Source organism: Schistocerca gregaria, chromosome 2, assembly GCF_023897955.1.
Source record: "Schistocerca gregaria isolate iqSchGreg1 chromosome 2, iqSchGreg1.2, whole genome shotgun sequence".
Taxonomy (NCBI): Eukaryota; Metazoa; Arthropoda; class Insecta; order Orthoptera; family Acrididae; genus Schistocerca; species Schistocerca gregaria.
In genome coordinates, this window is record NC_064921.1 from 710,612,183 (window position 1) to 710,625,289 (window position 13,107).

The 13,107-nt window shown below is 38.0% G+C and overlaps 1 protein-coding gene across 2 annotated transcripts in view; it reads right to left on the reverse strand.

The window, feature by feature from the left end:
• The window catches only part of LOC126334824 (uncharacterized), a 377,818-nt gene that overhangs the window by 203,173 nt on the left and 161,538 nt on the right, over nucleotides 1-13,107 (reverse strand). The window lies entirely within an intron of this gene.

Here is a 13,107-nt window from a genome sequence, read left to right on the forward strand (position 1 = left end):
CAAGTAACATAAAATGTCTGACTTACAGCAAGGTTAAATTTAGATACAAAATGAAAATGTCTCTCTTTGACCACTTCTTCTATACAACAGAAGAAATTCTAATTTTGTAATGTGTAAAATGTGATAGTTTGGTATTATTAACCACAACTGTAATTTTTTTAAAAAATGTAAATGATCAGCATTTAGACATATTTACATATGAATGTGTAATGTAAATGTAAACAATAATCTGGACTTTCCATTGTTTACTGTCGGCATAAAATAACTAATTCCACATAATTATAATTAACTGTACAAATGATCCACAGAACATGTAACTAAGTAACTCACTAACTAATATTTAAAGAGATAAAATCAAATATTATGAACTGCTTTTTTATGCTATAACCTACAAACATGTTACTATGTGAAATTAAGTTGGAAGATTGTCTTACTATATTCATTTACATCTACATTTATACTCCGCAAGCCACCCAACGGTGTGTGGCGGAGGCCACTTTACGTGCCACTGTCATTACCTCCCTTTCCTGTTCCAGTTGCGTATGGTTCGTGGGAAGAACGATTGTCTGAAAGCCTCCGTGCACGCTCTAATCTCTCTAATTTTACATTCCTGATCTCCTCAAGAGGTATAAGTAGGGGGAAGCAATATATTCGATACCTCATCCAGAAACGCACCCACTCGAAACCTGGCAAGCAAGCTACACCGCGATGCAGAGAACCTCTCTTGCAGAATCTGCCACTTGAGTTTGCTAAACATCTCCGTAACGTTATCACACTTACCAAATAACCCTGTGACGAAATGTGCCGCTCTTCTTTGGATCTTCTCTATCTCCTCCGTCAACCCGTTCTGGTACGGATCCCACACTGATGAGCAGTACTCAAGTATATGTCGAACAAGTGTTTTGTAAGCCACCTTCTTTGTTGATGGACTACATTTTCTAAGGACCCTCCCAATGAATCTAAACCTGGTACCGCCTTACCAACAATTAATTTTATATGATCATTCCACTTCAAATTGTTCCGCACGCATACTCCCAGATATTTTACAGAAGTAATTGCTACCAGTGTTTGTTCTGCTATCATATAATCATACAATAAAGGATCCTTCTTTCTATGTATTCACAATACATTACATTTGTCTATGTTAAGGGTCAGTTGCCACTCCCTGCACCAAGTGCCTATCCGCTGCAGATCTTCCTGCATTTCGCTACAATTTTCTAATGCTGCAACTTCTCTGTATACTACAGCACCATCTGCAAAAAGCCGCATGGAACTTCCGACACCACCTATAGGTCATTTATATACATATTGCGCAAAGCAATGGTTCCATAACACTCCCCTGTGGCACGCCAGAGGTTACTTTAAAATCTGTAGACGACTCTCCATTGATAACAACATGCTGTGTTCTGTTTGCTAAAAACTCTTCAATCCAGCCACACCACTGGTCTGATATTCCGTAAGCTCTTACTTTGTTTATCAGGCGACAGTGCGGAACTGTATTGAACGCCTTCTGCAAGTCAAGGAAAATAGCATCTGCCTGGGAGCCTGTATCCAATATTTTCTAGGTCTCATGAACAAATAAAGCAAGCTGGGTCTCACACGATCGCAGTTTCCAGAATCCATGTTGACTCCTACAGAGTAGATTCTGGGTTTCCAAAAACGACATGATACTCGAGCAAAAAACATGTTCTAAAATTCTACAACAGATTGACGTCAGAGATATAGGTCTATAGTTTTGCGCATCTGCTCAACGACCCTTCTTGAAGAATGGGACTACCTGTGCTCTTTTCCAATCATTTGGAACCTTCCGTTCCTCTAGAGAATTGCGGTACACGGCTGTTAGAAGGGGGGCAAGTTCTTTCGCATACTCTGTGTAGAATCAAATTGGTATCCCGTCAGGTCCAGTGGACTTTCCTCTGTTGAGTGATTCCAGTTGCTTTTCTATTCCTTGGACACTTATTTTGATGTCAGCCATTTTTTCACTTGTGCGAGGATTTAGAGAAGGAACTGCAGTGCGGTCTTCCTCTGTGAAACAGCTTTGGAAAAAGGTGTTTAGTATTTCAGCTTTACTCATGTCATCCTCTGTTTCAATGCCATCATCATCCCGGAGTATCTAGATGCTGTTTCGAGCCACTTACTGATTTAACGTAAGACCAGAACTTCCTAGGATTTTCTGTCAAGTCAGTACATAAAATTTTACTTTCGAATTCACTGAATGCTTCAGGCATATCCCTCCTTACACTAACTTTGACATCGGTTAGCTTCTGTTTGTCTGAGAGGTTGTGGCTGCATTTAAACTTGCAGTGAAGCTCTCTTTGCTTTCGCAGTAGTTTCCTAACTTTGTTGTTGTGCTACTGTGGGTTTTTCCCGTCCCTCACAGTTTTACTCAGCACATACCTGTCTAAAACGCATTTTACAATTGCCTTGAACTTTTTCCATAAACACTCAACATTGTCAGTGTAGGAACAGAAATTTTCGTTTTGATCTGTTAGGTAGTCTGAAATCTGCCTTCTATTACTCTTGCTAAACAGATAAACCTTCCTCCCTTTTTTTATATTCCTATTAACTTCCATATTCAGGGATGCTGCAACGGCCTTATGATCACTGATTCCCTGTTCTGCACATACAGAGTCGAAAAGTTCGGGTCTGTTTGTTATGAGTAGATCCAAGATGTTATTTCCACAAGTCGGTTCTCTGTTTAATTGCTCGAGGTAATTTTCGGATAGTGCACTCAGTATAAAGTCACTCGATGCTCTGTCCCTACCACCTGTCCTAAACATCTGAGTGTCCCAGTCTATATCTGGTAAATTGAAATCTCCACCTAAAACTATAACATGCTGAGAAAATTTATGTGAAATGTATTCTAAATTTTCTCTCAGTTGTTCTGCCACTAATGCTGCTGAGTCGGGAGGTCGGTAAAAGGAACCAATTATTAACCTAGCTCGGTTGTTGAGTGTAACCTCCACCCATAATAATTCACAGGAACTATCCACTTCTACTTCACTACAGGATAAACTACTACTAACAGCGACGAACACGCCACCACCAGTTGCATGCAATCTATCTTTCCTAAACACCATCTGTGCCTTTGTATAAATTTCAGCAGAATTTATCTCTGGCTTCAGCCAGCTTTCTGTACCTATAACGATTTCAGCTTCGGTGCTTTCTACCAGCGCTTAAAGTTCTGGTACTTTACCAATGCAGCTTCAACAGTTTACAATTACAATACCGATTGCTGCTTGGTCCCCGCGTGTCCTGACTTTGCCCCGCACCCTTTGAGGCTGTTGCCCTTTCTGTACTTCCCCGAGGCCATCTAACCTAAAAAACCGCCCAGTCCATGCCACACAACCCCTGCTACCAGTGTAGCCGCTTGCTGTATGTAGTAGACTCCTGACCTATCCAGCGGAACCTGAAACCCCACCACCCTATGGCGCAAGTCAAGGAATCTGCAGCCCACACAGTCGCAGAACCGTCTCAGCCTCTGATTCAAACCCTCCACTCGGCTCTGTACCAAAGGTCTGCAGTCAGTCCTGTCAACGATGCTGCAGATGGTGAGCTTTGCTTTCATCCCGCTAGTGAGACTGGCAGTCTTCACCAAATCAGATAGCTGCTGGAAGCCAGAGAGGATTTCCTCCAATCCATAGTGACACACATCATTGGTGCCGACATGAGTGACCACCTGCAGATGGGTGCACCCTGTACCGTTCATGGCATCTGGAAGGACCCTTTCCACATCTGAAATGACTCCCCCCGGTATGCACAAGGAGTGCACATTGGTTTTCTTCCGCTTCATATTCATGCTTTAAATTGCAGGTTCTGAGCAAATCACATACACAGGTAGGGGCAATACTTTAAACAAATACAAAGGAAGGCGAGATAAAATATGTCTAGAGATACTAAAAGATAAAAATTAAAACTGCCCTCAAATCAACGGTCGGTGTAAGCCCCCCAATTGAAGGGAATGTGCCACTGACATATTCTGACATTTTAATTGACATATCCAGTCTGCTATAGGTGGACCTACACTTCAACATGAACTCCAAACGATGGTGCAATTAGAAAGCAGTGCTAAGTGACAGAAAGTACTCTAGGATTGACTGAGAACTGAACACCAATCCTTGGCACTTACTTACTTAACCAGAAGCTACACCATTAACAAGCCATAGACCACTAAAGAAAACTGGAGAGACAAATAATAAAAGGTATACAAAAGACAAAAATAACACAACTTTAGAATGAAAATAAACAACAAAACTGGAAGATAAAGAGGACATTGAGGATGAGGCTATAAGACAAATACTGAAGACAAGGCTTGAGATCTGAAGATAAGGCTAGAGAACATGAGACAAATACTAAAGACAAAGCTAGAGAATTAAGAAGAAAGAAATATATGACAGAAGTGTGTAGCAGCAGGAGAGACTGATATACCATGAAATTCAGTTTCAATTGATGAGAGGTAGTTAAAGGTTCTTGTTTGTGAAGTTGTGAGATTTTGTATCTTACGAATGAGGTATAGATTAACTACACAATTTTTCAAGTAATGATATCCCTATTTTGTATTGCAGAGTGTGCTGTACTAAATAGCATTATCCCTTATTGGTAAATAATGAAAATTTGTAAGAAATAATTCTCAGTAGCAGTATTGTCCAATACTATTGATGTAGAATATCATCAATGGTTGAGATCCAGCATAAATGGTCCTTTCATGGATCGTCTTTAGCAGGCAATATATATAATCAGTAACAGAGTTGGATAGAGTAACAACAGCAGGATGCATGTGACATGTCATTTTGTAGTATGGGTTGTGTGACATTTATACTATGAGGAAAACATTTTCTAGATGCAGATTGCACTAAAACACAGATGTGAACTAGTATACTCTTTGCTCAAATAGCTGTTTTGTGGCAATTTCTGCCAATCAATAAATGTGTTACTCTCTTTTCTTTGACTGCAATCAAACAACAGAGTAGTACAAAATATTTTTTTTTTCCATTATGGAAATCCAAATGACCTTCAGAATCTCAAAGAAGGCACGCCATACTGTGCAACAACCAGTATAGATTATTATTTCTATTCACGTCAAAAACATGCAGGGAACTTTCTATAGGGAAACACAATAACATTATGAACTACTATTTAATCAACACTGCAGCAATGATAACTATAGATTTCCACATAGTAGTGCAGCCATTGTATTTTGTGCCACAGGGCAGTGATATAGGACCAAAAAAAAAAGTTTTAGGGCAAAAGACAGTCAGTCAGTCAGTTTCCAGTCATCAGGGCAAGCACTTAATTTTTCAGCAACTGATATAAGCATTCACTGAGCAGGACGGTTATACCAAATCAGCTGGCTATTTTGAGTTTTATAATTTTTTTTTCTATTTCACTACTTTGATTATTTGCTGGTATTCAACATTCTTACCTACTGTCAAAGTACTACATCATCCTCATATTATAAATTTTAACCAGCTGAGCATGTATTCCAGGCTCAAACAAGTTGGGGATAGCACCAACCTATGTTGATTTAGTATGTTACTACTACAAGTATTATAATAAAATATTAGTATGTTATTACATTATATCTAAGCTTAAATTATAATGTAAGCTGTATATTTTATTTGTATATTACAAATTGTCTATGCTCTGTTTGTTATATGTATCTGCGACTTCACAGTAATTGTATAATATTTATTCTCTGTGTTATCATATAAAATAACAATGTTGAAATCTTCTCTCTTGTATGTGAGGGACATCATGGAACAGCATGCATATGTTTCTATATCTAGCACTCAGTTCGATACCCAACCCAGGCCTGTAGTCTCTAACATATTTTATACTACTACACTGAATGATGAGGCCACCTAATGGGATTTGAACATCTATAACAAAACCAGACAGCTCCATTCACCCCTGTTCTCCCCATAGAACTCTGTTCCACTACCAGTTAAGAACTCTGTGTGGTCCGGGCCTCCATCTTCTTGGACTTCAGGGACAGAATTTCCAGAAACAACTTTAATAGATCTTCACAGATGTCAAAGGTCAATTCCCAAGACAACCTAAAACGGGCATATTTCACTTTGAGTTGTGTGATTCTATTTATATGAGAGCTGCATCACTGCTGTACTCTGTGGCTCCTGGCTTCATAGCATTGATGCAGTGGTAAGCATTCGAGTTTATTTCCACCATTTCCCCATTATTCTCCTCACGGTGTCATGTCTACTTGCAGAGATCCACATGTTTTTGTGGGCTGCAGCATGTTAGAACTGGAAATTGCTCTGACAGAACTTCTGCAGTGTTTAGAACAGAATCTGTGACCGTACAATGAACAATGATATGTTCCACAGCTTCAGTGTCACCATACACACACAATTATCCATTTTCCTCTTAATGAATAGAATAGAAGATAATAGAATAATGCTGGTGATGGCCAGAAATTTAGAGGACCAGACTTCTAGTGGGACCTAAGTACTTCATTCTGTTTTGCTCTTTAGCATCTGGTGTTGCCATCTTCTCCTTCATATCTGCAGGTCTGTGGGATATATTCCTAAGATTGCAGGTAGTGACTCCTATCCTTGACCTCTGATTAAATAGTGATTTTAAAAGGCATACTAGATTTTATTTTTTGATGAACAACCACTGTCTGCTTCATTAGCAAAGAGTCACTTCACCTGCACATCAAGAGCCATGGCAGGAAACTTTTCAGAACCAAAATGGGACAAATGAGGTGTCAGCAGTGGACTGGTAAATGATGAATGTGGTTAACAACTCCCTGCTAATTCACATGTAAAATACATCTCTTGATTTCAGAATCAGCAGACTGTCCCTCAACATAACTTGTAGTGCTGCAGCCAATAACGTGAATTTTCATTACACATATTGATGGATATTAACACTATAGAAAAAAAATGAACTGCTTGAGGCCTCCCCAAGATGCCATAGTGTTTGTAACAGCTTCAAAAAGCAACTTCATGCAGTCTGAGAAATGAGACACATTTCATGTAAAGATTTCAGAAAAACAAAGTCCTAACAATGAAGTATACTGGGATAGCATTTTGTCATGAGAAGACCACTTTTCTACAGTTTTTAATTGGGAGAAAGTGTAGAAGTGAAGATGGGACAGGAAATACAAGAAGACAGCGAGGTCAGATAACTGGAGAAGAAAAAGAAATATATGCTTTTGCAATCAATTACATTACCAGTTATACATTTGCCATGAATGTCAAAGTTTTATACGAAAGTGACAACTCTGAAAATATAGGTCATGTTATTTGCTGGTACACTTATATAAAGTGAAATTTGAAGAAATCCATCAGTGAGGTGGAAAATGATTCCATGTAAATGAAACAATTTAATCCAATGAATAACATTATAATGAATTATTATGCATATAGCTGAGGAAAAAGCAGCAACATTATATTAATTTTTAACTTAAAGTTTGGTTGAATCCAGGTCTTCAAAATTTTACCAGTGATTTGGAACCATATGAGGAGTTGATGATCTCAACAACGTATGAATGAAAAGTGAGAAAGCACACTTGGGGAGATATAATTTTCTCCTTTTTTACATAAAAAGAATGACACCTGGCAGATGTCTGTATGTCATTCATCATTTTGTTTTCAAGTAGTGTAACAATGAGATGGCTGCCACTGAGGTAAATATTATTATTAAGAAAAGCTCCATCAAACACAGTTCTATAAAACTCAGAAAAAAGACCATTTGTATTTTACTTGAGGACAACAATTAAACAGTTCAGAAATATTTAATATGCCAGATTACATACTAGTTCAGATGGTGAAAACATCACCTATCAATCAAAAATTGTTGAGGGGTAGACAGAGACTGTACTCAAGGAAATCAGTTTGTAAGAGAAAAATTTTAAAAGGTGAAACAAGAGGTAATTATCCCAGATCCACCACTGTATCTGAATCTCTTTTTGTATCTACTTCATAACGATAAAATTGTTATTATTTATTATACACATAAACTTATTGGTTGATCCCATGTTCTGAGATTTAGAGGCACTCAGGTCTAGGTTGAGATGGCTTTAACCATGGCTGTGCCAAGATTCAGTGCTATTCACTTGTCATCCCAAGCTAACTCCTCAGTTCCTGTCACGTAAGTGTACCATGGGCCCTGGTGCCAGGATTTAAGTCTGGATGAAACAATACTGGTAGCGGCAGAGTGAGGAAACTCGTACATGAGTTCAGGCTTGTGGTAGAGCAGTCTACTTTGGCACCTACGTTTTCCAACATGATGTTTAGCAAACAGACAATAACAAAGACCTTAGAAGTACAAGTACTTCTATTATTTTTTACACAAGACAAAATTTTCAGAACTTACTATTGTAAGACAGGTTAGTGGAGCTGAAAAAGGACTTAAATCTCATGAGATGAAATATATTAGTGTTAACAGAAGTGGAAAAAAAAAACAAAAAAGACTTAACAGTATTAAGATCAGGTCATATTTTTGTTACATAGCAACAGAGACAGAGGAAATTCAGGTGTACATTTTACTCGGCACAACAAACTAAAAACAATATTACAGATATTGAAGGTATTTGGAAATTGTTCAAGTGAATGCATCAAATTACTCATCTTCTTAACATGAGGAGTAAAACCTCTACAAAGAAGTGCAGGAAGTGCTAAATTACAGCACATTCAACTGAAATATAACTGCAGATCCCAATGCAAAGCCATTATAAAACCTAAATAATGATTCTTCAGTGGGAAACTTTTGATATGGAGGTACAAATGACAGAGGTCACATACTAGTAGAATTATCTGAGAAGAACAACGTTTTTGAATCTTGTGTTCTATAGCAGAATGTGTACCATTCAGAAAATTCATGGCATATTAAAACAATGTGCCCCACTGGGCTTCATACTCAGAACCTTTTGTGGGCAGTACTCTTACCGAGTGAGCTATCCAGGCATTGCTCACAACCTCCCCCCACAGCTTCACTTTTGTCAGTACCTCACTTCTACCTTCTGAACGTCACAGAAGCTCTTCTGCATATCTTGTGACTTAGAATTCATGGAAGAAATGATGTAGCAGAGAAGTAATTTATCGACAGCCTAGGGGACTATTTCCCAAATGACTCTTCCACTCTGCAGTACAGAGCACAGTGCTTTAAAACTTCCTGCACTGCATATGAAAGACAAGGTTCTGGGTTCGAGTCGCAATCTGGTGCACAGTTTTATCTACTATGAAGTCTCAAAACAGCACACACTCCAGTGGAGAGAGATTCTCTCTGGAAACAATATCACAGACTATGGGTAGGCCACTTATTTCTTTTATCATTTGATTTATTTGGTCGAATTTGATTCATTAATACCATATTTTATGGATGGTAAGACACTACCGATTATAAGATGCATCTTAATTTAAAAATAACCTTTTTACCATTTTTCATTATTAAATATTGAAGCCAGACTAAAAAAAAAGTATCAGTTTATAAAACCAAACTGACCTATGAAATCCCTAATTATCTTCACTTGAACTATATTCTTCTTTTTCTTCTTCATCTTTGTCATCAACATTGTCCTCTTCATATATAAGATAGTCTTCACTGCCATCAAGAGCTTTACTTATGCCGCACTTCTTGTAAGACTTAATAATAATGTCTTCTCTCACTGTAAACCACTACTGCTTTATCCATTGACACACTTGTCTGATTGTAGGTCATTTTAAAGCTCCCTCTGGTGTGTATTCATGTTGGGTTTCATCGCTCATCCATTTGTTCCATTCCTATATCGTATATACTTTAAATGGTTCACTTATCAAGACATCAAGAAGTTGCAATTGTCAAATCAGCCCTCTTGGGATAATAGCAATTTCCCAGTCTCAATTTCTCGTCCACAGAATTTTTCAAATGGCTATTAAACTGATCTAATACAAGAACAGAACTCTTCTTCAATAAAGCACCTTTCCTCTCTCCCAAATTCCGTTAATCCATAATTTCATACCAGCCTAGTCCATCCAATCCTTGTCGTGTATGTGAACAACACCTGGCAGTACTTCTAAGGGTTTTGGCATTATTTTGTGCTTGAAAATAATTATTGGACTATGTTTTATACTGTCATCACAACATGAAAGGACAACAGCGTACTGCATTTTTTCATGCCCACTTGGTTTTATAGTTAACACTTTTACCACCTTTCATGCCAAAAGTTCTGTTACTCGGCACATAAAACATCAGAGGTGTTTTCTCCATATTGACTATTCGGCTCAGTCCCATGCTAGCTTTCATTTTATGTTGAATAATTATGTAATGGAAAGAAAACATTTTCTCTTCATGCTCTTGTGGCATTTTCTGAGATTTTTTGGTTTCATTGGACTTGCAAAGTCCATGACATTTTATAAACCTATAGAACCAACCAACTCTACCCTTAAAGTCTGTTAAGTTGCACTGTAGCGATAGCTTACAAGTGTGTATTCGTAAATTTTTTTTTTTTTTTTTTTTTTTTTTTTTTTTTTTTTTTTTTCCAATTTGTAGCCCGCATCATATGAATACCTTTTATTTTTCTCCATAATGAAACTAGCTACTAACCAAAATATTGTATTGTTACCAGTAACACAAATCACTTTGAATTAAAGATCACTGGCACCATAGATTGCAATGATGCATCATAGGCTAGACACTGTTCTGGATTTGTGATGGTAGGGCAGGAGGGATACATTGTTAGCAAGCTTATGAAACCCTGCAACTCATGTTTGTTGCATCAGTGCCCTGCTGGTGCTGCCAGTTGAATCCAATGTTGCCAATAGTGATATGTTTCCCACAGCATCAAATATTTTGCAATTTTTAAGACTGGTGGGAATTTTAAATCAAATACTGTACATTTTTGTATTAATTTCAAGTGTAAGATGTTCCTGAATCTTGGAGGTGATTTTTTGAAGAAATAAGTGTGTCTTATAGTCCATAAAATATGGTACTTAAATAGTATACCAAATATAGAAAAAAATAAAATCTGAGAAAGAAGAAGACAGACAGACGGGAGGGGGGGGGGGGGGGCAAGACAAAATTCAGTTTACAAATAAGAGTCATAAATTACAAGTAACAAAAGCACTCATTTTAATTACATATTTAATTTATAAGGCTGTTTTTTATAATTTAAAAATTGTTTTACTGAATAAAAACATTGTTCTATCAGAAATGACTTAAGGTTATATTTCAATGTATTTTTATGTTACTCCGGTTTTAACTAACAAGGTAGGGGCTGTTGAATAATTTAACTATCATCTGTAAACACTTTCCTGATAGAATACTGTTCTACACTGAGACATGTGGATGTCACTGATGTTTCTTGTATTGTTGCTATGCATATGCTTATTCTGTCATAAATATCCAGTAAAGTTTAAAAGATATTCATTTGCAAACAGGATATGCTCATATACATAAAGAAACAATTGGCAGGCTCATTTTTTCAGCTGCATGAAATGTGGTCCACATGTTTCCAGTTTCTTTAGGTTGTAGATAGCTCTGGTTGCTCTTTTCTGAATCCTAAATATTTTTATATTGGTGGCTGTGTTTCCCCAGAAGACTAGCCCATAGTGGAGTAATGTATGTATAATATGCCTGAATGACTGTTGACCTACTTGCACTCTGACTTACTACATGAAGAGCATAACAAGCTTTTGAAAGCTTTTTCCTGAGTTCTTTAACACAACAGTTCAATCATTTTCATCATTTTAAAGTGTCTTGTGCCCATACCCCTAGAACTCCAGTTTCAGTAACTGATTTCAGTAATGTATTGTCAAGATACGGTACTGTATCAAGTTCTTGTACCAGTGGAGAAGAGAGGAACTTTTTAAAAAGAAATCAGCCATCAGCAGTCAGCATATAAGATTTATTTTTGCACTTTTATGAAGTCATTTAAAACATCAATGTAAAGGAGGAACAATAACAATAGAGGTCCTATGGCAAAGCCCCACACCACGGCAGCGTACTCTAGTATCGGCCAAACCAGGACCCGGTACAGAGTGAGGCCATGGCGTGGAGGAAGGGTTGAGCAGTTGGTACAGCACACGAAGGCACCCTGCTCCTCAGGGATGAGCTGCTGGTCTATGACATGGCGTAGCATGACTGATGAGCTCAGATATTAAGTCCCATAGTACTTAGAGCCATTTGAACCATTTTTGAGAAGGGAAGACTGACTGTAGAGGACTGCACCACATGAGATTTGAAAATCTGAGAGTTTAAAGGTGGAAGAAAGAGATTAGTGCTTAAACAAAATCATGAATTAATAAGAGTGAAAAGCTAAGCACATTGAATGTAACAGAAGAGGTAGGAGGCCCCAAAAAATAGACAGCTAAGAAAATGAAAGATGTAGAAAACTAAAACTGAGTGAGGAAAGTAGTAGTTACTGTGAAGAAATGCTGAGGTGGGAGAAATTAACGTAAATTAAGGTGGGTGGTAGGAACCAAGGACATATAATGATAGTTCCCACCTGTGCAGTTCTGAGAAACTGGTGTCTGGGGGAAGAATCCATATGTGCATGTGGTGAAACAGGCACTGAGGTCACAATTGTCATGTTGCAGAGCATGCCCTGCAGCATGATATTGCGTGTTGCCAGTATACACCATCTGCTTATGCCCGTTCATATTAACTCAGAATTTAGAAAAGCTATTGTATGCGTGGTGGGCAGAATCTCAGACAGAATGGATCTCATTTCAAGGATTGTGTAGAAAGTTATGGCCTTGTCAAAGTAGCTGATTAATGCATTCCAGGCCAGGATAATACTGAGTGAGCAGTGGTGTGCTTCGAAGTTGTTTTTTGGAGATATCATCAGTACCAGGATTGGTTGTGATGGCCTAGGAAATCTGCTTTTGAACTGGGCTGGTGGGGTAATTATATCCAGGAAAGGCTGAGGTGCAAATGGTGGTGTATTGCTGTAAGGAGTCTGCAACCGAACAAATATGTTTGCCTTGAATGCCAAGACTGTGTGGGAGGGAACATTTGACATGGAAAGGATGGCAACTGTTGAAATGTAAGTGCTGCTGGTTGTTAGGAGGTTTTATGTGGATCTGGTGATTTATTGGATTTATGTTTCTTTATTGCTATCATGACTTAAAATCGTCATTTGCTACCTGTCTTCAAGGTGAGATC